Consider the following 26948-nt stretch of genomic DNA (forward strand, 5'->3'; position numbering starts at 1 on the left):
TGTATTTTATTTGCCATTTGTCACCTGTAAATAGCATTCTACTATATTATCTGTTGATTCCTATATTAAGAATATAATGAATTTTCTGTAAATCTAAAATCAGAAAAAAAATACTTTTAAAGGGCCGGACGCGGTGACTTAAGCCCGTAATCCCAGCACTTTGGGAGGCTGAGACGAGCGGATCATGAGGTCAGGAGATCGAGACCATCCTGGCTAACATAGTGAAACCCGGTCTCTACTAAAAATACAAAAAAAAATTAGCCGGGCGCGGTGGCGGACGCCTGTAGTCCCAGCTACACGGGAGGCTGAGGCAGGAGAATGGCGTGAACCTGGGAGGCGGAGCTTGCAGTGAGTGGAGATCGCGCCACTGCACTCCAGCCTGGGCGACGGAGGGAGACTCCGTCTCAAAAAAAAAAAAAAAAAACTTTTAAAAAGAACTGAAAGGAACTTAATTATTTGTGTAAGACAAACAATTTTTCTTTTATTTATTCATTATATATATTTAATATATCTGATATGACAAATAAGTTATCAATATCTTGCTCACACCAGAACATTAATTCCATTTGCAAAGTTATGTGAAAATTATCGCTATTATCCCAATAATTCAGATAAAATAGCTTTCTAGTGCATTTTCTTCTTCAATATTTGGGTTGATAGGGAAGGGATATGAATTTTGACTTGAACCATAAACTAGATTGTCTAGATTGACTGATTTCATGACATAACCATGCAACCTGCCCTTGGGGTTTCTTGGTGATGAAATTTTTCTTACTGTTCTCACATATTTTGTTTCCAGCTATAAATTCATACAATTATCAGTGTTTGTTTTTGGCCAAGTCATAATTGTGAGTGAAGAACCATGGAAGGAGAACATTTTTTGCTCATCAACTGCTTTCATAAAATCAACAATTTGCTTAAGTGAGTCTTCAAAATAAATACTGATTTTAATGAATATCTACCTTTTACAGTTCATCAGAACATTTTGGTATGTAAAATTAGCCTCAGGATGGCAGAACTTATGTGTTAGACACATTTTGAGGAAAAAAGTGCCCATGTAAAAGAAACAAATATTGAGTCTATGTTTGATTGATTCAATTCTAAGAGAGTTTTTTACAGTCATGTAAGCACTGGCAGACTGTTCTGTCTACCAGAGAAGTATGTTTTATTAGATGCATACTAAATTTGTTTACTCTGGATTAATAGGTTCTGAATTTATACACTTCTTTACTGTTTTTTATATATATATGTTGTCAGCAAAAATGTATATAATACTGTTGTTTATAGGATACTGAATATTTGGTAATTTGTAAGGTGAAATGTGGGAATTACTCAAATGAAGAGTCAAAGCAGAGAAGGCTCTGGATGATGTAATGAGGTCACCATTTGAGAGGGGTTTGAGTGAGAACCAGGCTAAGGCAGAGCAGAGAAAGAGAGGCTTTTGATTTGGTTATTAAATGCCAAAGAGATGTGGTGTAGTAAATGTAAAGAAGAAATGAACATTTGGAAAACAAATATTTTAAATTCATATTTCATGCTTTGGGATATTCACTTTTCACACACAGAAAATAGGAGAAAATGTTTTTCCCTTTGTGAATAATTCTTTGAAAATTCAAATATTGGTCCCTGAGGGAGGCAGGGCATATGAAGCAATGATTGATCTCTTCATAAATTTAGTAAATATTGGGTCTTTGAAGATATTTCACATTAAATGGAGTATTGATGTTAACACATTATACAAGCTAAAATGTGAATAATCTCTGGACTTACTCTCATTGGTTCGTTTTCGGGGGAGGGTTATCAGTTTGTTTAGTACAAAGCTATACAAAATATTAAATAGTACTACAAAGCTTATATTAAAAAAAAAAAAAAAAAGCAGTACCTTCTCCCTCCCCTGAGCTGTGCTTCCCAGGGGCTTTTAAATTTTCAGCAGTTTTTCCTGATATAAAATGCCCATCATTGTACAGCTATGTCTTCATTTACAAATTTTAGATATTATCTATTAACTCCTGACACACATATATTTCCCTCTCCTATCATTCTAATATAATTCTAACCTCATTTCTAGTTAATTCAATATTGAGTATTTACATTATGATGTCACTGCTGGTCATTGGTAACCCAAGTATTGCACTTTGACTACTTATCCTTCATTGTACCATCTGTAAGAGTTAAAGAGGAAAGAAACACAAAATGCGACTTGGCAGTTAAGACAGGTTTACTTTAGATAAAATATGAGGGGGGCTTCTGGACGATGATGATGATGATGATGATGATGATGATGATGATGACGACGACGACAACGATGATGATGACGACAATGACGATGATGAGATAAATGTGTATATATATATATTTTTTTGGGTCAGTAGTGGTTTCTCTTACAGACTAGGAGTATATATTGGTTTTAGGGTGAGGGGGTTTATCATAAGCTTGGAATGTTTCTGTATGAGGGAGAAGTTTTATGGTGGGGTTGGAATGTCTTTGGGAGGAGGGATGTTTATCTTGGGGCAGACATCTTTCCACCCGGACAGAGGTTATCTCAAGGCTGGCATCTTCCCCACTGGAGGGGGGTTATCTCATGGCTAGCATGTCTCTGGTCAGGGAGGGGTTTGGAAACTTTCTGGTTAGAGATGTTATTTGTGGTTTGAGGTCATGCTGGCCTAAGCCATTAGGCTGATGCCTTTTGGATTTAGGCAGTTTTTTATTAAGGTGGACTTTAGAATGAGGGGCTTGTCCAAGATGGCGATGTTCCTGTTCTGTCACAACCTTTTGTTTTCTTTTGAGTTAAGAATTGTCTAGTTTTCCATCTTACCATTTTTCTTTCTTCTCTTTTCTCTTCCTTCCTTCCTTCCTTCCTTCCTTCCTTCCTTCCTCCCTCCCTCCCTCCCTCCCTCCCTCCCTCCCTCCCTTCCTTCCTTCCTTCCTTCCTTCCTTCCTTCCTTCCTTCCTTCCTTCCTCTCTCTCTCTCTCGTCAAAATTTTGCTCTTGTTGCCCAGGCTGGAGTGCAGTGTCTCAATCTTGGCTCACTGCAACTTCCACCTCCCAGGTTCAAGTGATTCTCCTGCCTCAGCCTCTGGAAGAATTGGGATTACAGGCGCCCACCACCATGCACGGCTAATTTCTTGTATTTTTAGTAGAGATAGGGTTTCACCATGTTGGCCAGGCTGGACTTGAACTCCTGACCTCAGGTGACCCACCCTCCTTGGCCTCCCAAAGTGCTGGGATTACAGATGTGAGCCACCATACCCGGCCAGCATCTTATTATTTTTCTATCAATTCAACCAAATGTTTCATTAGATTTTCAGATGCTGACTAATACTACATTCAGCATTTCAGATAATCTATTCGTGGTCTCTATCTTCCTGCTCCTGTCTGGAGTGGTTGTTGTCTTGATTGTCATCCCAGGACATTCCCTGTTTTCCATCTTCCATTTTTTTTTGTTTGTTTGTTTTGGTTAGGTCACTCCATTGATAACAATTATGCTGGGACTCACCCTTCAGTAGGGTGAGCAAGAGCGCATGGATGCCCTGTATGTTTACCTGCACAGTTGTTTGTTACTTAAAGATATGAATAGAATTCTAGGATGGAAATAACTTCCCCTCAGAATTGGGAAAGGATTGCTTCATTGTCTTCTGAACTCAGTTGCTACTGGCAAGTTGGATGCCCATTCTGATTCCACATTCTTTTATTGTGCTTGCCTCCCACCCCTAATCCTCTAGCAATTCCAAGTTTATTATTAGTTTCCTGAAATTCCATACTGTGACTTGGTGTAAGTCTTTTTTAATTCATTGGGCTGAGCACTTAGTGGGACCTTCCAATCTGAAATTGTATTCTAAATTGCATTATTTCAGCTCTGGGATATTTTCTTCTTGGATTTATTTGATGATTTCTTCCCATCCGTTTATTCTTCTTTCTGTTTTTTTTTCCTGAAAATCCTATGAGTCAGATGTTGCACATTCTGGAAAGATTATTTAAGCATCTTATTTTTTTCTCTCATTGTCTATCTTTTTTATCTTTTGAGTTTACTTTCTAGCTTTTTTTGCTTTTATCTTCTAATCATTTTATTGACTTTTTTTGTTTGTTTCATGGTCATATTTTTTTTTTTTTTTTTTTTTTTTTNCGCTAAGGAGCAGATGACATAATATGTGTGCAAAAGCAGCTGGTTTTTTTGTTTGTTTGTTTTTTTGAGACGGAGTCTCGCTCTGTTCCCCTGGCTGGAGTGCAGTGGCGCGATCTCGGCTCACTGCAAGCTCCGCCTCCTGGGTTCCTGCCATTCTCCTGCCTCAGCCTCCCAAGTAGCTGGGACTACAGGCGCCCGCCACTGCGCCCGGCTAATTTTTTTGTATTTTTAGTAGAGACGGGGTTTCACTGTGGTCTCGAACTCCTGACCTTGTGATCCGCCCGCCTTGGCCTCCCAAAGTGCTGGGATTACAGGCGTGAGCCACCGCGCCCGGCCATGGTCATATTTTTAATTTCTATAAAATTATTCTTCTTCTGATTATTTCTTTTTTAAAAATAATCATCTTATTTTATGGATATAATGTTTTTTGATCTCTCCAATGATTCAATTATAATTTTAGTAAAGTTTTGTTTTGTTCCCTATACTGTCTTTGTTTCTTCTGGGATTTATTGTTGAGGATGCTTTCCTCAAATATCTTATAATCTTTAGTTATCTATTTCTATTTTTAATAACCTAATTTATTAATTTTCTCCAGAGGTAAGTAGGGTCTACTAATTTATTTGCTCAAATACATTTTACTTTGGTACGATAGAATTTTATCAGATTCTCTAGCCACCCATGTGTAGTCATAAGGCATGAAATGCTGCTTTTTATGCACAGGATGCTCTCAAATTCTTCTAAGTCCTCAGCCTTTTTGAATGCCTGCAGGGTAAAGTGCTTGGCTGCTTCTTGGGATCCACTGCTTTGAAAACAGTGTTTAGCTTCTTTTGCTTAGTAATGTTATTTACCATTCTTTCATTTGTATCCTAGCTTTCAAATATTTGATTTTTTTGTCTGCTGATATTCATTTCCTACCTGCTCTTATGGTTTATACCATTTTTAGATGAAATTTCAGAAAAAAAGAGAAGACAAACACATTGAATTTATCTGCCATATATATTTTAATGAATTAATTATTTTTTCACAGAGATGTGGTCTCCCTATATTACCCAGGCTTGGTCTTGAACTTGTGGGCTCAAGAGATCCTCATACCTTAGCCTCCCAAAGTACTGAAATTACAGGCATGAGCCACCGTGTCTGGCCAATCTGCCATATTTAGCTGGAAGTTCCTTATTGGTTTTTTATTTTGGCAATCCAACTTTTGGATATGAAGATGACTTTTATGTCTTAGAAATATTACATTATTAAAAATATGTTGGTTTTGACTTGCTGGGGTTATTTTCCTCCTTCCTTTGGTAAAAACACTTGATTCATTATTTTGAGCAAACTTCCCCTTCCCCAATTTGTGTGGTTCTGGTGGGGCTGCCCTCTGACCACAGAGGTGGACACATGCTCTAATCTGGAAAATTAGTTTCACTCTCATGGGAGTCTGACTCCTGAACAGAGACCAAAGTTGCTGATGATGTTGTTATCTTATTGGTGAACCTTAGAGGGCTGGCTTATGATTGTACCAGCCTGGGTCCTTCTTTGGACATACTAGAAACCAACTCTGATTGACTTTAGCATAAAAGAGTTTTAATGGGAGCCTATTGATTAGTTCATGAAATTTATGAGAAGGTTTTAGAATCAGGCTTAGAAAATAATCAGTTACCATGCATGTTAGTTTCCTATAGCTACTGTAACAAATGGCCACAAGCAGAGTGATGTAATACAACACATTTATTTTCTTATAATTCTGATCACTTTCTTTTTTTTTTTGAGACGGAGTCTGGCTCTGACGCCCAGGCTGGAGTGCTGTGGCCGGATCTCAGCTCACTGCAAGCTCCGCCTCCCGGGTTTACGCCATTCTCCTGCCTCAGCCTCCGGAGTAGCTGGGACTACAAGAGCCCGCCACCTCGCCCGGCTAGTTTTTTGTATTTTTTTTTAGTAGAGACGGGGTTTCACCGTGTTAGCCAGGATGGTCTCGATCTCCCGACCTCGTGATCCGCCCGTCTCGGCCTCCCAAAGTGCTGGGATTACAAGCTTGAGCCACCGCGCCCGGCCATTTTCTTATAATTCTGGATGTCAGAATTATAAAATCAAGGTCTGGTCTGGATATAGTGGCTCAAGACTATAATCCCATCATTTTGAAAGGATAAGGTGGGAGGATTGCTTGAGCCCAGGAGTTTGTGACTACCCTGGGCAGCATAATGAGACCTTGCCTCTACAAAAAAATAAAACGTTAGCAAGGCACAGATTACAGATGTGAACAACTGCGCCAGGCCTATAAATGTGTTTTATTTATACCTTACATAGTTAGATCATTATATTGGCTTTAAAGTGTTTTGCATAAATTGCATTGCCTCTGAATTCCACTTCAGGAGAGTAAAGGAGATATTACAAACTATTGTTATGCAAAGGGGGTATTGGGTCTCATAGAGCTCTAGTCAGAAAAAATAAGCACATTCCACAAAGCTGGAGGGATTAAGATCTGGCGGGTACAGAGTCTGTTTCTCACAGGAAGGCATGGATTCTCTGGATCTGGAGTAGAGCTTAGGCTGGAAGGACTCCCTTGCTATGGCTCAGGGGCTTCTCTAAACATCTTTTATTTGCCCTCAACATTACTTTGACTCTGACCTCCCCGATAATACACCTGTTTTTATCTGATAGATTATTTTGTAAGTGACCTCACATACCAGCCATCTCTCTTCAGCCTCCATCTCATTTCCACTGTGACATTGAGAATCAGTATTTTTAGATGCTGAGACCAGATCAACCTATATAGAAAAATAAATCTGGTTCCACTTTTACTTCCTATATAGGATATCATTAACATATTTTCCATACAAATAGGGACTGTCATGTACCATATGTTATTCATCGCATGGCATCATGCCTGTTTCAAGACATGTTTTAATATAGCACAAAGGCAAAGAGTTTTAAACTGGAATGTCTGCTGTGCGTTGTGGTTTAGACTTTCTGGTTATCATGAAGCCTGATTAAGTTAGCTTTCTACATGTATACCATAAAATGAGCTCTCAACAAATTACCTGGAAAAGTTAACTAAGCAAGATAAACTTTGGGCACAATAAAAGTAAACTATTAGAACTTTAGCTCAGTTTAGGCAAGGTCACAGAGATTTTGCAGTTGAAGCCCATTTTATTGGATGAACAAAGAAGAAAAAACAGGAAAACAACCTGGCTAGCAAGGAAGTAGAAAGATATGACTTTTCTATTCTAGTTATTAAAGGCTTAAGAATTCGACTATTTAAAGCACAATATCCCTTTTTCAGATACATTAATTAATTCGACTATTGGCTGAAGCCCATCTGTGTGTCAGGTACTACGATAGTTCCTGGAGAGTTCCTGGGGAACAATGGTAAGCACAGATAGACTCCATCTCTGACCTTGAGGAAATTACAATCCAGTGGAGAAAATAGAAAATAATAATAATAACAATAATGATTTATTTTATTTATTTATTTTCTTTTCAAAATAGAGTCAGGGTCTCACTATGTTGCCCAGTTTGGTCTTGAACTCCTGGGTTCAAGCGATTTGCCTGTCTCCACCTCCCAAAGCGCTGGGATTACAGGTGTGAGCCACTGCACCTGGCTGTAATAATTTTTAAACCACTTTTAATAATATAGATACAAAGAGAGTTCAGTGCTGTTAGGGAAAATAATCTAAAACAAAAGACACTGGATTTTTTTCCATTAGCCCTTTTAGATTCACCCTCCATCTTTCTCGACCCTGCTGTGTGCTCCAGGAGGCGGCCTCTGTGGCCTGCATCAACAAGTAACCTGTCCCTCTGGCCTCAGGCTGGGTTTGACCCAGGAGAGGCATCAGCAGGAGACTGGGTGGTGGGAGCAGAGTGAAATCGGGCAATTTACTCCGCTTCCCAGCCAGGCTATAGATTAGCTTCTTTTCTTTGCTGAAGGCCACAGCTATTCTTTCTAGGTTCTGGGAACCAGCTGTCCACTTATTCCTTTAGATGAGGGGGTGATAAAGGATTCCAGCTGTTGCTAGTTCAGAATGTTTCCCTGTAGCTAGTTGGCTTCCTTTAACCATGCTCATATCTTTCTAAATGGTCCCCTCATGGAACTCACCCATGGGTGTGTCATCCTTTTCCTGCCAGGACACTGACTCGAGCCCAGACCAGAGAGGGTGGGACTAGTGGTGGTGAAAGGGGCATTCTAGGCAGAGATAAGAGCTCTTCAGGGGAATTGTTTGAAGGAAGGAGAGTGTAGCTGGAGTGTAGAGAAGGAGGGGCGAGATGGTGTTGAAGGGGTAGGCAAGGGCCAAATTATGGGTTATAGGATGCAGTGGATGCTTTTCTCTTTCTTTTCTTTTCTTCTCTCTTTTTCTTTTTTGAGACAGGGTCTCGCTATTGTTGCCCATGTTGGTGTTGAACTTGGGCTCAAGTGGTCCTCCTGCCTTGGCCTCCAAAAGTGCAGGGACCATGAAGGCATGAGCCACCATACCAGGTTTCTTTCTTTTGGCTGCTCAGCATTTTTTGAAACCCCTTCTTGTGTATGGGGAATTCCCTACTTTAGGGGTCTTGGTGGGAGGCCCACTGCCTTCCTATTATATAAGCTCAGCTCCCAGGTGGTTAGATGTGGGCGCAGGACCTAGTCTCAGCCAGTCAACAGCACCCAGCCAGTATCTGGGTCAGGAGCCAGAAGCAGAACAGTGAGGGCTTCTCCTCTGGCTTTGGCAGGTGTGGCAGTGGCTCTGGCAGTGGTTTCCATGGTGTTGGCAGTGCAAGCTGTGGCATCTATTTCCTTAGCTTGGCTCCCAACCTTCCTGGGGGCCATATCCTTTTATAAATTTCTTTCTTGTCTGAATGGGCCAGAGTTCATTTCTTCCTAGTAGCAATATCTTTTTAATACATTTCTTTGCTTTTTAAATTAACCAGAGTCCACATCTGCTTTTAGTAACTAAAAGCCCTGAGTGTACTTAGTTGTACACTGTGGTAACTAAAAACACTGTACTTTATAGATCATGCTAAGTGTTTTAATCTTAATTATAAGTACAAAGGGAAGACATTTAAGGCTTTAAGCTGCAAGAATGATGTGGAGGCAGTGACAGGACCAAGCTTGCATTTGGAAGAGCTCTTTCAGATTGCATCAAGGAGGGTCTAGATTAAATGTAGGGGGACTGCCAGGCACGGTGGCTCATGCCTGTAATGGCAGCACTTTGGGAGGCCAAAGCGGGCGGATCACAAGGTCAGGAGCTCGAGACCAGCCTGACCAACATGGTGAAACCCCATCTCTACTAAAAATACAAAAATTAGCTGGGTGTGGTGGTGCAGGCCTGTAATCCCAGCTACTGGGGAGGTTGAGACAAGAGTATCGCTTGAACCCAGGAGGTGAAGGTTGCACTGAGCCAAGATCATGCCACTGCACTCCAGCCTGGGTGACAGAGAGAGACTTCATCTCTAAATAAATAAATAAATGTAGAGGGACCCAAGGGATAGATGATGTTGGCTTAGAGTAGGAGTTGCAGTGGTAACACAGAGAAGTGCCTGGATTTAAGGGTTAACATTTGAAATTGTTATGACTGGATGTAGGGGAGGTTAAGGAAAAGAGAGGCATCAAGGTTAGTCCTTGGATTTTTGCTCTTTGAATTGGGTGTTTACTATATGAGGCCCAGGTACTTTGTTTAAATCCTGATTGCTATTGATAATTTAATGGCTGATCAAATGATTTTTCTATTCTCCTATGCTTTTATGTACATACATAAACTTGTTGGAGTTGGATGACCAATTGCACGTACACTTTCTTTAGATCCAGACTCTGAATTCAGACCGTGTTTCAATGCTTGGCTATCACTGATGAGGAAAAACACAGTTGGTCTCTGAGTCACCCTGTGAAATAGTATTCAGAGCTGAGGCTTCATTTGTAGTGCTTGATTCAACAGATCCCTGGGCTGGTGTGAGTAAGTGGAAAGCCATTTTAGAGAAGCCAGAATTGGGTTGCCATCTGTCATGCATGGGCTTTGCTCCTTACACATATTGGTGAATAAAATGTTTAACAGGCTGTAGCCGGAAAGTGATATGCAGCATCTCATTCATGAGAAAACTACATTTTGCTTTCTGTTTAAGGGCGTTGTTGAAGTGTCCTCTAGGCTGTGTTTATGCATCCTCAGGTGAATAAATTCTTGCCTAAAGTTCACTATCATCAGCACTTACAACAAGATGGAACAACAGGAAATTGTGAAACTAATACGTGCTACTTACCGGTGTTCAGAGACTCTTTCAAATATGACTTATTTACAAATTTCTCCTTCTGAAGTCATGCAATTTTTATTTGTTGTGCATTTGTTTTGTACCAATCATTCTTCCAACCACTAATAAATATTTATTTATACACACACCATACATCCCTCCATACACCATGTATTTATTCAACTCTCACTCTAATATGATTTGACTCTGTGTCTCCACCCAAATCTCATCTCAAATTGTAATCCCCATGTGTTGAGGGAGGGACCTGGTGGGAAGTGATTGGATCACAGCAGCAGTTTTCCTCATGCCGTTCCTGTGATAGTGAGGGAGTTCTCACGTGATCTGATGGTTTAGAAGTGTGTGGTGGATCCCCTTCTCCTCTCTGCTGTCACCATGTAAGACATGCCTTGCTTCCCCTTCGCCTTCTGCCATGATTGTAAGTTTCCTGAGGCCTCCTCAGCCATGCAGAAGTGTGAGTCAATTAAACCTCTTTCCTTTATAAGTTACCCAGTCTTAAGTAGTTCTTTATAGCAGTGTGAAAACAAACTAATGCACGCTTCAACCATATGAAATAGATATTGCTGACCTCATTTTCCAGTAAGGAAATTGAGGTTATTTAGAAATCTGAATTTGAACCCAGCCATGTGTTACTAGGCATATGCCAAACCACTGTGCCATAAAATCATCTGACTTATCATTTGTTCCTTTCCCTTATTCTGTGTTCCCTTGACTGGTATCAATCTAGGATGTATTACATTATTTTGAAATTGAAGACATCTCTGTTTAATAGGGACAAAAGCATAGCCAAATAACAAATAAGTAGGGTGAGGAGTTAAAGAAGTACTTAAAGGAAGTTAAAATTTAAGTGGCTAAAGGAAGCCATCAGGATCTCTGACCAATCCGGGCATGGTGGCCAAATGCTCTTTGGTGAATTTCTCCACTTGACTCCTATATTATAAATTAGGATGAGAAAAAGGATCAGAAGCTTCTAAAAACATTAGACTAGCTCCACTACAAATAAAGGAAAATGCTGGAGCTAGAGTCAACAGATGGAGTTTGAATCTGAGATTTGAATCCTAATTTTACTACCAGTTGTGTCTACTTAGGCAGATCTGTTGACATCTCAGAGCCTCTGTCTCCTCTGATGGTAACACCTTTGTCATGTAACATTTATGTGGAGTAAATGAATAACATTTGCAAGCTGTAAAACATTATACAAATGCAAGTATTATTATTAACTTACTTGAGACTCTAAAGGTTGAATTTCTGAAAGTTAAGTCTAAGGCAAATGGTGTCTGTGTTCCTATAAGCAGAGCAAGATCACCAACAACAGTGTCAGCCATCATAGCAATTTTTATATTTGCTACATCTTCTTATTTTTTTCTTACCACAAAGCTGTAAAGCATTGTCATTGTATAAAATTTACAGAATAAGAAGGCAAAATAAGTTTTCCAATGTCAAACAGAGCATCAGAAATAAAACCAAGATTATTTCTACCTTGCACTATGTACTTCCCACATTAGAATACCTTTGCTTAACACCATTTATGGAAAAAAATGTAACTTAAGGATCTGTAGCTAAATTTAGCAGATAATGTTGAAAGATGAGACTAGGAGAATATATTTAGAGACAGTGCCTACTTAACATGAATTGTTATCTGCTAGGGAAAAAGACGAGTTTTAGGTATTCCTAGAACTCAGTCTAGCAAATTATTCATCTGTAAGGGGAAAATCTGTGGTAACTGTACCTAAAATTATTTTTTAAACATCTCAACTTTAAATTTATATCTAAAAGTAACTTTTTTTTTCCTATGCAAGATGTCCCACACTTACTAATATATCCACAGACTAGCAAACCCTTAGGGGAAAGTAAAAAGTAAACAAAACAATAGATAATTATCAGTTCAGTGACCCCTTAAAGTTAACATTTAAATCGTTTGCCTTTTCCAAATAAAGGCTATAAGCACAAATTGCTTTATTATTAGCCTAAATGCTTTGGTTATCTTACACATAAAATACTTTGTTTTAGCAGTGGGAGATGTTATGCTTGCATAACCCATAAGATTTAAGCAAAGCATCGAGGGAACAAGAATGAACACACATTGTTTAATGTGGCATTTGACTTTACAGGTGTATTTTGGCATGGCAGTCATCCAGTTGGAGTGTGTCACTGATAAGCCAGCTTAGCTTATTCTTACACTAGAACTGATATTTCTGTGTGGAGGGAGATTGATTTCTCTAATGCTCTTGGGATTTTCTCTGTGCCTTTAGTTGTTTCATCCCAGGAGAGAAGGGATGACTCATGTTTTTGTTGAATTTGAGAGAGGAACTGGGTTTGTATAGCCCTATCCATTTGTTGTAGGCACTGTTTAGTATATAATCCTACCTTATAAAAGACCCATTGAATACCTCCTGGCTCTCGGGGCTGGATTGCCGGTAGCAGGATGTCCGCCTCTGGTCACAGATAGGCACCTGATCCAAATTAGGCCAATGAGATCTTCTCCAAGGACTTGAGAGGGAATAAAGAGAATCAATCTGGCCAAGATATGTATGTAAACTCAGAAACTGTGGGATAGCCATTGCTTTCAACGCATGTGGATTAAGAAGAAACAGGTATTCTGTAGAAAGAGAAGCATAAACTAGGTCCAAAGAGAACTGCTTGGACTCTGGTGGTTTTTCAGTTCTTCCCTCCAGCTTGTTCGAATTTCTGATGTTGAGGATTATGAGATGTCTGTGTCCTTATAATGAAGTCTCTCTTTTTGTTTTTGCTAAAGGTAACATGAGTTGTTTTCTGCTACATGTGCCCAAGAGCATCTTAACTAATATACCATTTAGTTATGAATAAGAAAATAATCTTACCCAGGCTGTTTGAGAAGGAGACTGCATTCTTCTCAAACAGCCTGTGTTTGAAGGAGAAGCAATAGCTGTTGGTACAGCCATTTAAGGTGGTATAATGAAATTTTATCTTTTTATTAAATTAAATTAATTACTTAATTTTATTTTCGTTTTTATTTTATTTAACTTTATTTTTAAGGCAGGGTCTCCCTCTGTCACCCAGGCTGGAGTGCAGTGGTGCAATCACAGCTCACTGTAGCCTCAAGATCCTAGGCTCAAGCAAATCCTTCCACCTCAACCTCCTGAGTAGCTGGAACTACACGTGGCACCACCACACCCGACTAATTTTTTTAAACATTTTTTGTAGAGATGAGGTCTCGCTTTGTTGCCCAGACTGGTCTCAAACTCCTGGCCTCAAACAATCCTCCTGCCCAGGCCTCCCAAAGAGCTGAGATTACAGGTGTCAGCCACAGTACCCAGCTGGAGATGAAGATTTTTATATAACCAAACCAGAAGGTAATGTGATTCAGTTTTGTCATATATATGGGGATAATTTGCCTGACATTTCTCACCCCCTACTTTCCCAAGAACTTGCATAAACATCTCCCACTGCTAAAACAAAGCAAAATACAGAATGAATGGAAAGATTCACATGATGCTATCATATTTTGAACACATTGAGGGTGACCAGCTGATGAATATGCTAGTTGGCCAGTAAGTTTTTGAATTTAGCTATATGATTGACATAATTGTAGTTAGCAAGTTATATGTGTTTAAAAACATTAGTCACTAAACTATGCAGATTTTAATGAAAGAGAGAAGACATTGTGCTTGGAATATTTAACCCGGAATACTTCTCTGGGGGTAAGTTAAATCTCAAGATGTTTCACTTCTTAAGAAAAAATACATTTGGGCTGGGTGCAGTGGCTCATGCCTGTAATCCCAGCCCTTTGGGAGGCCGAGGCGGGCAGATCACTTGAGGTTGGGAGTTCAAGACCAGCCTGACCAACATAGAAAAACCTCGTCTCTACTAAAAATACAAAATTAGCTGGGCGTGGTGGCGCATGCCTGCAATCTCAGCTACTCAGGAGGCTGAGGCAGGAGAACCTCTTGAACCCGAGAGGTGGAGGTTGTGGTGAGCTGAGATTGCGCTAATGCACTCCAGCCTGGGCAACAAGAGCAAAAGTTCATCTCAAAAAAAAAAAAAGAAGAAAAACATTTAGAATCTGCTCGGCAAGTGTCCAGTCATAATTGACAAAATGGCTTATAATAAGGATTCTGAAATTCTTATTCAAGTTAAATCATTGCAGTGATTTACATTGAAGTCTAATCCTGGTTAAGTGGTTTCATGAGGATGAATTTTACACCTAACCACAGCACACTATCTGCCGTTCCTCTGCATTGTTTATTGTGCTTCTATAGGTGAGATCTTTCCCCACTTACTCAGCTCTTTTATGTATCCTCAACCCCAAGTTATTTAACATATATTCCAGAATTGGTGAACACTGCACCAATTAAGCCCTCTGAGTTCCAAGGATACCCTTCTTAACAACTCTAGTTACTTTATAAGCTATGCTCTAATTTTAAGTGATATCTAAATGAAAATAAAATATAATTCACATTATTTTCAAAAGCTCTTTTTTTTTTTTTTTTGAGGCAGAGTCTCAGCTGTCACTGAGGCTGGAGTGCAGTGGCATGATCAGGGCTCACTGCAGCCTCCAAACCCTGGCTCAAGTGATCCTCCCCACCTCAGCCTGCCTGGTAGTTCTACAGGTGTGTGCCACCACATCTAGTTAATTTCTTTGGTATTTTTTTTTTTTCGTAGAGACAGAGTTTCACCACATTGCCCACGCTGGTCTCAAACTTCTGAGCTCAAGCAGTCTGCCTGCCTTGGCCTCCCAAAGTGCTGGGATTACAGGCGTAAGCCACCGCACCCGGCCTCAAAAGCTTTTCTTTATTTGACTAATCCAACACCCTTTCATGATAATAACATGCAATAAATTAGGAATAGAAGGGAATTTTCTCAACTTAGAGAAAAACATCTACGAAAATCTCACAGGTAACATCATGCTTAATAGTGAAAGGCTGAAAGCTTTCCTCCTAAGATTAGGAATAAGACAAGGATATCTGCTCTCACTGCTTCCATTCAACATTACACTACAGATTCTAGCCAGGACAATTATGTAAGAAAAAGAAATGAAACATCCAGATTGGAAAGGAAGAAGTAAAACTACCTCTGCTTACAAATGGCACAATCTTGTGTATACAAAATCCAAAGGAATCTACAAAAACTCTTAGAGCTAATAAACAAGTTTGGCAAGGTTGCAGCATACAAGATCAATTGTTTTTCTTTTCTTTTCTTTCTTTCTTTTTTTTTTTTTGAGACCGGGTCTCACTCTGTCGCCCAGGTGAGAGTGCAGTGGTATGGTCACGGCTCACTGCAGCTTTGACTTCCCAGGCTTAGGTGATTCTCCCACCTCAGCCGTCTGAGTAGCTGAGACTACAGGTGTGCACCACCACACCCAGCTAATTTTTTGTATTTTTTGTAGAGAGAGGATTTCACCATGTTGCCCAGGTTGGTCTAAGATCAATTGTATTTCTATATACTCCAATGAGCAATTTAAAAATAATGTTAGACTGGGTGTGGTGGCTCATGCCTGTAATCCCAGCCCTTTGGTAGGCCAAGGGGGTATGGATCACCTGAGGTCAGGAGTTCGAGACCAGCCTGGTCAACATGGTGAAACCCCATCTCTACTAAAAATACAAAACTTATCTGGGCATGGTGGCACACACTTATAATCCCAGCTACTCAGGAGGCTGAAGCAGGAGAATCGTTTGAACCCAGGAGGTGGAGTTTGCAGTGAGCCGAGATCGCACCAGTGCACTCCAGTCTGGGAGACAGAGCAAGACTCCGTCTCAAAAAAAAAAAAAAAAATATATATATATATATATATATATATGTATAAATAAATAAATAAAGTGAAAATGGTGTTAAGAAAATAATTCCCATATTCAAAGGATCAAAAGGAATTAAAATACTTAGGAATGAATTAAAATAAGTGCAAGCCTATAATCTGAAAACTATCCAATATTGTTGAAAGAAATTAAAGAAGATCTAAATAAATGAAAGACATGCCATGTTCATGAATTAGAAGACTTAGCATTAAGATGACAATATTTTCCAAATCGATCTACAGATTCAATGCAATTCCAATCAAAATCCTAGATGCCTTATTTTATTTATTTTGTTTTAGAGACAAGGTCTCACTCTATACCCAGGCTGGAGTGCAGTGGCATGATCACAGTTCACTGCAGTCTTGACCACTCCAGCTTGAGTGATCTTCCCATCTCAGCCTCTAGAATCCAGCTACCTTTTTAAATTTTCCCTTCCTTCCTTCCTTCCTTCCTTCCTTCCTTCCTTCCTTCCTTCCTTCCTTCCTTCNTTCCTTCCTTCCTTCCTTCTTTCCTTCCTTCCTTCCTTCTTTCCTTCCTTCCTTCATTCCTCTCTCTCTCTCTCTGTCTTTCTTTCGATAGAGCCTCACTCTGTTGCCCAGGCTGCAGTACAGTAGCACAATCTTGACTCACTGCAACCTCTGCCCCCTGGGTTTAAGTGATTCTTATGCCTCAGCATCATGAGTAGCTGGGACTACAGGCATGTGGCACTACACCAGGCTAATTTTTGTATTTTTAGTGGAGACAGGATTTCACCATGTTGACCAGGCTGGTCTTGAACTCCTGACTTCAAATGATCCGCTTGCCTCAGTCTCCCAAAGTGCTAGGATTACAGACGTGAGCTGCCAAGCCCAGCCCCCAGCTACCATTTATAAAAGTGGAAAATTGAAGCTGACTCTAAATTCATATGGAAGTGCAAGGTACTCAAACAATCTTAATAAAGAACAAAGTAGAAGGACTCACACTTCCTAATTTCAAGACTTACTACAAAGGTACATTAATCAAGAGAGTGTGGTACTGACAAAAGTCTAGACATATGATCAATAGACTAGAATTGAGAGTTCAGAAATAAACTCTTATATTTACAGTCAGTTGATTTTTTGACAATGGTGCTAAGACAATTCAATGGGAAAAGAATAGTCTTTTCAGCAAAATGGTGCTGGGACAACTGAGTATCTACATACAAACGAATGAAGATAGACTCTGACTTCACAACATATGTAAGAATAAATCAAAATGAGCAAAGTATGGTAATACATGCCTGTAGTCCCAGGTACTTGGGAGGCTGAAGTGGGAGCCCAGGAGTTTGAGTCCGGCCTGGGCAACATAGGGAGACCACACCTGAAAAAAAAAAAAAAACTCAAAATGGATCAAAGACCTAACTACCAGAGCTAGAAGTACAAAACTCTTGGAATAAAACATAGATGTAACTCTTTATGACTTTGGAAAGGCAATGGTTTCTTGGGTTTGACAGCAAAAACACAAACAACAAAAGAAAAAAGTAAATAAATTGAATTTCACGAAAGTTTAAAATTTTTGTGTTTCAAAAGACACCACCATCAAGAAAGTGAAAAGACAACTCATAGAAGGGGAGAAAGTTTTTGCAAACCTTATATCTGATAAGGAACTTGTATCTAGAATATGTAAATAACTATTACAACTCAGAAATAAAGACAATGATTAAAGCATGGGCAAAAGGTCTGAACAAAGATTTCTTCGAAGAAGATTTACAAATGGCCAATAAACACATGAAAAGATGCTTGATGTAGAAAAAAAATTTTTTTAAAGATGTCTGATGTCATTCATTGTTAGAAAAATAATAATCAAAACTACAAAGAGATACCATTTCATACCTACTAGAATGGCTAAAATAAAAATGATGGAAAATAACAAGTGTTGGCATGGATGTGCAGAAATTGGAACTTGCATATAATTTTGGTGGGAATGCAAAATAGTGCAACTTCTTTGGAAACAGTCTGACTGTTCCTCAAAAAGTTTAACATAGAGTTGCCATATGACTCAGCAATTCTACTCCTAGGTATATACCTAAAAGAAATGAAAACAAGGCCAGGTGCAGTGACTCACACCTGTAATCCCAGCACTTTGGGAGGCTGAGGTGGGGAAATTGCTTAAGGCCAGGAGTTTTATATCAGCCTGAGAAACATAGTGAGACCCCCATTTCTACAAAAAATATTTTTCAAAATTAGCTGGGCTTGGTGGTGTGCACCTGTAACCCTAGCTACTTAGTGGGCTGAGGCAGGAGGATCACTTGAGCCCTGGAGTTCAAGGTTACAATAAGCTATGATTGGGCCACTACACTCCAGCCTGGGTGACAGTGGGAGACCCCATCTCTAAAAAATAAATAAATACCAAGGTGGGAGGATCACATGAGTCCAGGAGTTCGAGACCAATCTGGGCAATACAATGAGATCTCATCTCTACTTTATTTTAAATAAGTAAATAAAAAAAACAAACTGATTGTGGTGATGGTTGCACAACTCTGTGACTATGACAAAAATCACTGAATTGTACATTTTAAGTGGGTGAATTTTATGGCATGTTAATTATATATAAATAGAACAGAATTTTTGTGTGTGTGTGTGTGTGTGTGTGTGTGTGTGTGTGTGGGTAACTGTATTAGACAGGATTCTCCAGAGAAAGAGAACCAACAGGATGTATTCTGTTTCTCCAGAGAAAGAGAACCAACAGAAAGAAATGTATTTTAAGGAATTGGCTCACTTATGGAGACTGACAAGTCCAAAATCTGCAGGGTAGGCCAGCAGGCTAGAGATGCAAGGATGAGTCAACGTTGCACTTGAAGTCTAAAGGCTGCAGAATTTACTCTTACTCAGGGGAGGTCAGGCCTTCAACTGACTGGATGAGGTTCACCCACATTATGGAAGGCAATCTGCTTTACTCAAAATCCACTGATTTAAGTTGTAATCTCACCCAAAATACCCCCACAGTAATATCCAGAATGATGCTTGATCACATATCTTGGCACTGTGGCCCAGCCAAGTTGACATACAAAATCAATCATTATAATGGCCTATTCTTTCTACTTTCTCATTGGTCCTGATGACTGGATAACTTTAGGAAGTGGCATTGTTGATTCACCTAAAAAGCAGTTGTAGATATAGTAGCTATTTACAATAAAAGTTCAACGGACAGTGTGTGCCTGATAGGCTACTTAGGCTATTAATAGAGTTAGTAATGGAGGTTATAAAAATTATTCCTAATAGGCCCGGAACGGTGGCTCATGCCTGAAATCCCAGCACTTTGGAAGGCCTAGGAGGGTGAATCACTTGAGCTCAGGAGTTCGAGACCATCCTGGGCAACATGGTGAAACCTCGTTTCTACTAAAAATACAAAAATTAGCTGGGAATGGTGGCGCATGCCTATAATCCTTACTTGGGAGGCTAAGGCATGAGAATCGCTTGAACCCAGGAAGTGGAGTTGCGGTGAGCAGAGATGGCACCACTGCACCCCACCCTGGGCAACAAAGTGAGATTCTGTCTCAAAATTAAAAAAAAAAAAAAAAAAAAAAGGCTGGGCATGGTGGCTCATGCTTGTAATCTCAGCACTTTGAGAGGCTAAGGCAGGAGGATCACCTGAGGTCAGGAGTTCAAGACCAGCCTGGCCAATATGGTGAAACCCCATCTCTACTAAAAATGCAAAAATTAGCCAGGAGTGGTGGTGCATGCCTGTAATTCCAGCTACTCAGGAGGCTGAGACAGGAGAATCACTTGAACCTGGGAGGTCGAGGTTGCAGTGAGCCAAGATTGCACCACTGCACTCCAGCCTGGGTGACAAAACGAGACTCCATTTCAAAAAAAAAAAAAAAAAATTCTAATAATAAAATTATACAATATTTACCCCTAGAAGTTTCCCTTTTTGTAAACCTTTTACATAACTAAAGATTATAAAATATGTCACTCATATTGACGTTTCTCTTTTTTATTAATATTTATATTTTGTGAGTTCTTTGTAGCAGATATATTGAGTTTTGCATTATAAAAAGTGTTTTGATTTTAGATTTAACATTGTTTTTAGAACATTCATTAGGGCCAAAAATGAAAATGTTCCCATATGGAAAACGATGCATTTGTACACAAGTTGAATTCTCATTTCTTTGCATAATTACTGCTTAGTTTTTCATATGTAAAATATTAAATCTGGTGGGGAGCTTATGTAAATGTAAGGAAAGTATTCTGGAAGAAGATATGCCAGACTGATAACACCAGAGAGATGAAAAGGTACTGGGCTTGAGAAAACGGTGGGGGAAGTACAAAGCAGACTTCAAACTTATCTGCATTGTATTTAAAATTTATATGGAGAATATATTGCATGCATTACTTGCACAATTAGCAATTTAAAAATAGTATATCTGGTCTGATTTCCTTATTTTGTAGATTGCAGAATGGTGGCTTAAAGAGATTGAGAAGCTCATGGAATATCCCACTGCTAGTTAATGGCAGAGAAAGGACTGGGAGCTAGGTCTCCAGTGGCCCAGTCCCTAACTAAGTAATCTACCCAGACAGTAATGTACTGAAAACATCAAAATAGGCATTTAAAAATGTTGAATATAAAGATAGTAACTAGTCTAGAAGTTTAATAGATTTTTATATAGAATCTCACTTAGAAGATGAATTTTTCAGGACCAAGACAAAAAAAGGCCAGAGTGTTTTGCAGAAGGAATTTTGAAGAACTCATAGTCCTGGAGATGGATCAGGGAGGCAGAGAGAGAGAAGATACAGCAGCCATTTGGCTTGGCCTGGAGTGGAGGTGGTGGCTAGACCAGGGCCCCTTAGGAGTGGTCAAATACAGCTTGCATAGTGTGTGAAAAAGATAACACTTAGCAGCTGCCTATACTGAGTCCTGAAAGTTGTCTTAGTAATTTCACCTCTGTGAGACTTAACTATTTTTATAAATTATTTCTATTTGACTGTAACCCTGAATCGGGTTTTCAGGATCTTCTGAAGAACTGTTATTTGGAAACAAAACCGTATTGAATTTTACTAAACACACACACATAAATCAGGTTTTCAATAATGTGTTTTTCTTTGTATACAGAGCTAATAAAACCTACCCTCACTCTGAGTTACTATTTAATGCATTTAGATTATCTATCTTGTTTTTGTTGTTGTTGTTGTTGAAATTTAAGATACATTTTCACAAAATAGAACAAGGTCGAAGCAGAATTAGAGATTTCTGGAAATGGAAGAAGTCCTAGACTCATCTAAGCTGACCTAAGAATTCAAACAACTTGCTTAAGTTCTCATAGTTGGAGCAAAAGACCTTTGTTTGTGACTCCCCTCTACCACTATAAGCTCCTTGGTGCATCTATCCATTGTTTGCTTTAAAGGAGCAAACTTGTTGTTGTTGTTTAACATTTTATTTCTAACTCTGTGCCTGGCATATATAGGGATTTATAAATATTTGTGCAATAAATGAATCTAAATGCTAACTCAGAGCTAGAGATGAAGGTTAAAAAATTATCAGTGCATGCAATATTGTAGCATGGCTGCTGGAGGTGAGCAGATAATTATCAACAAAGGCAAGACAGCCAGTACAAGGAAAGGGGACTTCTGAGAAGAGGAAGTGGTAACCAGGCAGAGAAGTGGCTTGTGAGGATAGACTGACCATTAGAGTGTCCAGCAAAATAATTCAAAATAGGGAAGCAGCCCTTCAAGGAGGCTAGAAAGTACAGAATAGGGAAATAATCTGTATGGGAGTTTAGCTTACGTTCCCAGCAAACTAAGGCTCAGAAAGGCTGTGACTTTCCTAAGGTGTCATGTAAATTAGTAGTAGAACTGGAAGTAGAACCAAGTCTCCTGTGTCCTGGACTAGTGCTCTTTCCATTGAACCACTTCACCTTCTTTAGCAACTAAGAGAACAAGTTATGAAATGCTAGACTAGGACTACGTTCTAAGCAAACCCCTCAGTCTACTGAAGCAGTAATGATTGCACTTTTCTTTTCTTTTCTTTTCTTTTTTCTTTCTTTTCTTTTCTTTCTCTCTTTCTCTCTTTCTCTCTCTCTCTCTTTCTCTCTTTCTTTCTTTCTTCTTTTTTTTTTTTTTCAAGATGGAGTCTCGCTCTGTCACCCAGGCTGGAGTGTAATGGCACAGTCTCAGCTCACTACAACCTCAGCCTCCCGGGCCTCACGACTAGCTGGGGTTACAGGTGCTCACCACCACGCCCAGCTAATTTTTGTATTTTTAGTACAGATGGGGTTTCACCATGTTGGCCAGGCTGGTTTCAAACTCCTGACCTCAAATGATCCACCCGCCTCAGCCTCCCAAAGTGCTGGGATTATAGGGGTGAGCCACTGTGCCTGGCCAATGATTGCACTTTCTGTCTCATCTCTGACACAGGGAAGTGTGCTGAACAACAAAATAACTGAATACTGAGAGTAATACTGCAAGTCAAAGTGCATACTTGTGTCTGCTTCCTATCTGTTACTCAGATTGGAAGTAACTGATAACAAACTTAAAAGTGAAATTTCATGTATACACTTCAGGCCAATGCTAGGACAGCCATCTACGGTCCCAGTAAGAAGTGATATCTTCCTTAAAAAACCCAGTGTAATAGCTTCCATATACACATATATGCAAACCACAACACACACACATACACACACACATATATGGAAGCCAACTCCTGTAGCTATTATTATTATCTGTACTACTCATTGGAAGCTATTCTTGTACCATCTTGCATCATCTCCTCTATTGTCATCTTGAACAAATATTTGTTTCAGTTATGCAAACATTTTATTATTTTAATTTTTCACTTAAGACGTCTCAATAAGCTTTTTTTTTTTTATTTTATTTTTGAGATGGAGTCTCACTCTGTCACCTAGGCTGGAGTGCAGTGGCACAATTTTGGCTCACTGTAACCTCCGCCTCTCGGGTTCAAGCAATTCTCCTGCCTCAGCCTCCACAGTAGCTGGGATTAGAGGCGTGCGCCATCACACCCAGCTAATTTTTCTCTTTTTAGTAAAGATGGAGTTTCACCATGTTGGCCAGGCTAGAACTCCTGACCTCAAGTGATCCGCCCTCCTCAGCCTCCCAAAGTGCTGAGACTACAGGCATAAGCCACTACGCCAGCCTCAATAAGCTTTTTAACCCATGATGTCAAAAATTTCATTTTGGAGCCCATGCCATGAAGAGTATGCAGTAGGCATATATTGTTTGTTTGCCAAATGAGTAGAGACTTTAAAAGTGAGATATATTGTAGTTTCTAAATTCATTTTGTAGTAGTATTAGAATCAAATATCTCAAACCAAAACAGTGTCTTAAAATGAAGAGACTGTCTCAATGAGGAGGAGCTGGGAGGTGTTGAGTTCTTGTTTATCTTCGTCTCCTAGATGACTGATACTTGATGCAGAATTTAGTCCATAGAATATCTAAGGTGTGCTCATGTCTTCCCTCCACTGGACATTGTGGTTGTCTTCCAAGCACTCTTTTCACCTTTACTGTGTACCAGCCAGGACCCTTGGGGAGACGGTTAACCCCATTCTAGTAATTCCATCCACGCTGCTACCATTAAGTTCTTCAGGTAATCAAACCTCAGCCAATCAGCGTTCAGGAAGGGGAGTGTGGCTGATTTAGGAATCACATTAGTGACGGGAGCTTCTGTTTGAACTTTCTAGTTCTTCTGAGACAGCAATGAGAAACCAGCTGTCCCTTTCCTTCTGGATGGCACAAAGTACAGGTGGAAGCTTGGAACTCCTACTGTTCCGTGGAGGAAGTCAGCTCCATTGTCACTGTCAAAAAAGCAGCATTAGAGGGATGCTGACATCACAGATTCCAGAGGGATGGAAAGAAAGGAAATCATTGATGACATTTTTGAGTCCATATCGAGTGATTCCCATAAAACCAGCATTGAAACCTGACCAGGGGCAGATCCAGATTTAGGTTTGGGGTAGCTTGATGCTTACATAATTTTGAGGGTTCTCTTTAAGAAAAATAACATAAGATTACAAATGCAAAATTAAGTACAGAAGTGAACATGTAAACAGAACAAGAAATCATACCAAACTACAAATTTTGAAAAGGTGTCAAATATCCTAAATATCCCCAAATCTAAAACAACAATAATATTTTAAAGTATACTTCCCATTTTCTTTTTTCCCAGAGAATAATGTTTCTTCAGTCTCTAAGGACTCAGCTCCTTACATGAGCTTTGGTGGAGGTAATGGGGCAGCACCTGCAGGTCTAAATCGAGGTGGGAGTGTTCAGTCCTCATGGGCTTCACGAGATCGATTCCTGACTACCTTGCTGTGAATGGCACAACTCACACAGTAACACAGCTTCATATACAGCTTGGGAAGCACATAGACATCAAAGACACTCTTCAGAAATGTCCCCAACAGCTGCAGCTTCTGCTGTGTTTTGAATGATGAATCTAATAGCCTTATCTGTAGGCTGCACATGGCCGTGACCCTTTTAGGCACCACCATTGTTTCTTCTTTTCTTTGTCATCTTGGAAGCAAGGACCCTAAAAACAATATTTCTATTGTTTTATTATCTGCCTGACACATCTCTGTGGTATTTTTTCTCACGCTTTTTGGGATGCAGTTTCTTTGATGTCCTCTTCATGAGACAGTGCTTTTGTATTAGCGTTACAGATATCCTGTAATCTTATTATAGAAATAATCCAATGTTTTCTCTTCTGTAGTTGATCAAAATTTGTTTTGTTTTTTTTCTTTTTTTTCCTTTTCCTTTTTTTGAGATGGAGTTTCGTTCTTCTTGCCTAGGCTGTAGTGCAGTGGCATGATCTCAGCTCACTGCAATCTCCACCTCCCAGGTTCAAGTGATTCTCCGCCTCAGCCTCCCGAGTAGCTGGGACTACAGGTGCACACCACCATGCCCGACTAATTTTTGTATTTTTAGTAGAGATGGAGTTTCACCATGTTGGTCAGGCTGGTCTTGAACTCCTGACCTCAGGTGATCCTCACACCTCGGCCTCCCAAAGTGCTGGGATTACAGCCATGAGCCACTGTGCCCGGCCCCCTTTTTTTCCCCCTTTTAGTAGAGACGAGGTCTCACTATGTTGCCCAGACTGGTCTCAAGCTCCCCAGCTACAGTGATCTTCTCACCTTGAGCCCCCAAAGTGCTAGGATTATAGGGGTTAGCCACCATGCCTGGCTGTTTTGTTTCTATAGCTTAAAAAAACCTTCTTTTGGTTTTGCAGCATTTTGTACAGATCTGTCAAATTTGAGAAAACCTCTTACATGATTTCAAGACATTTCAAATTTTCTTGAGCAAAAATAACCTCAAATACTCTTTGAGTTCATCATATTTAGTTACCAGTTGTCCTCAATATTCTTTTTATAGTGGCAGACAATGAATTCTCTTCTATCCTCATTAAGATCAGTATTCGAGGAGTCTGCCTACATGTGGCCCCCCTCAGTTCTGTTTATAATACTGCTATAGTTTGTGCTCCATGAGTACTGGAATTCTGAAAAACTCATCTCAAAATATCCCCATCAAAAAAGAGAAAAAGCACAGTGTATTTATAATAATAAAGGCAGTATTATCAAGTACAGTCCTGTAGTGCATATGACATTTCCATCCACAGTGCACCTCTAATAGGACAGCCTGCATAGAAAACGGCAGTCCCATAAGATTATAATATTGTATTTTTATTGCACCTTCTCTATGTTTATATATATTTAGATCCACAAATACTACTGAGTTGCAATTGCCTACGGTATTCAGTATGGTCACATGCTGTAAGAGTTTGTAGCCCAGAAACAATCAGCTATACCATATAGCCCAGGTGTGTAGTAGGCTATACCATCTAGGTTTGTATAAGCACACTCTGTAATGCTTGCCCAATGATGAAATTGCCTAGTGACACATTTCCAATGTTAAGCCTATTTCCGATGTTAAGCGATGCATGACTCTATATACCTGATGAGACAGACTTTTTGTTTTCATTAGGTATCTGCTTTTGTTTTTACATGTCTGATGATGTGGTCAGGTGGGTGGTTCTCCTGTTCTTCAGCTGATTCCACTCACCCACGTGTGGCCACCTGGAGGGTTGACTGGCCACAGGATGGCCTCACCATCATGACTGGAGGTTGGCTGGCTATCAGCTGAGCTGAGGTAACAGGAATGATTAGGCCACACGTCTGTCACCTTCCAGGAAGTTCATATGGGCTTCTTCAGAGGGCAGTCATAATTCTACCGCCTAAGGCACAAGTGTTTTTCAAGTCTCAGCTTGCTCCATGTACGGTACCAGAAGAGATTTATAAACCCCCTGTCCTGCCCCAGCCTGGAGCTGCTCTCCCTGAATCCTAACCCTGATCTGACAGGCATATCACAGTAATTACGAGCAGGGATAGGACATTAAGGATCTCTAATGATGCAGCTGAATTTTAAAATATCAATCAGTTTTCATTATTTCTCATTTACGTCAGGAAACATAATTTGTACACATATACAGGTTTTTTTTTTTTGGAGACAAAATCTCACTCTGTCACCCAGGCTGGAGTGCAGTGCTGTGATCTCGGCTTGCAGCAACCTCCGCCTCCAGGGTTCAAGCAGTTCTCCTGGCTCAGCTTCCTGAATAGCTGGGATTACAGACACATACCACCACGCCCAGCTAATTTTTGTGTTTTTAGTAGAGACAAGGTTTCACCATGTTGGCCAGGCTGGTCTCAAACTCCTGGCCTCAGGGGATCTCCCCAGCTCAGTCTCCCAAAGTGTTGAGATTACAGGCATGAGCCACCGCGCCCAGCCTATAGTTCTTTTATAGTATAAGTACTTCCTTATTAAAATAAGATAACTTTCCTCCAATAATCAATTTTTAAACCATTTCTGCAT

At 39.8% G+C, this 26948-nt stretch overlaps 1 long non-coding RNA gene across 1 annotated transcript; it reads left to right on the top strand.

Annotated features, from left to right (window-relative positions):
* Window positions 1–819: 819 nt before the first annotated feature.
* On the top strand, window positions 820–25400 carry LOC112605095. The gene is made up of 2 exons (XR_003115347.1): window positions 820–921; window positions 24253–25400. It is a non-coding gene; the product is annotated as an uncharacterized LOC112605095 (long non-coding RNA).
* Window positions 25401–26948: the final 1548 nt, after the last annotated feature.

The sequence above is a fragment of the Theropithecus gelada genome, chromosome 13 (assembly GCF_003255815.1).
Source record: "Theropithecus gelada isolate Dixy chromosome 13, Tgel_1.0, whole genome shotgun sequence".
Lineage (NCBI taxonomy): Eukaryota > Metazoa > Chordata > Mammalia > Primates > Cercopithecidae > Theropithecus > Theropithecus gelada.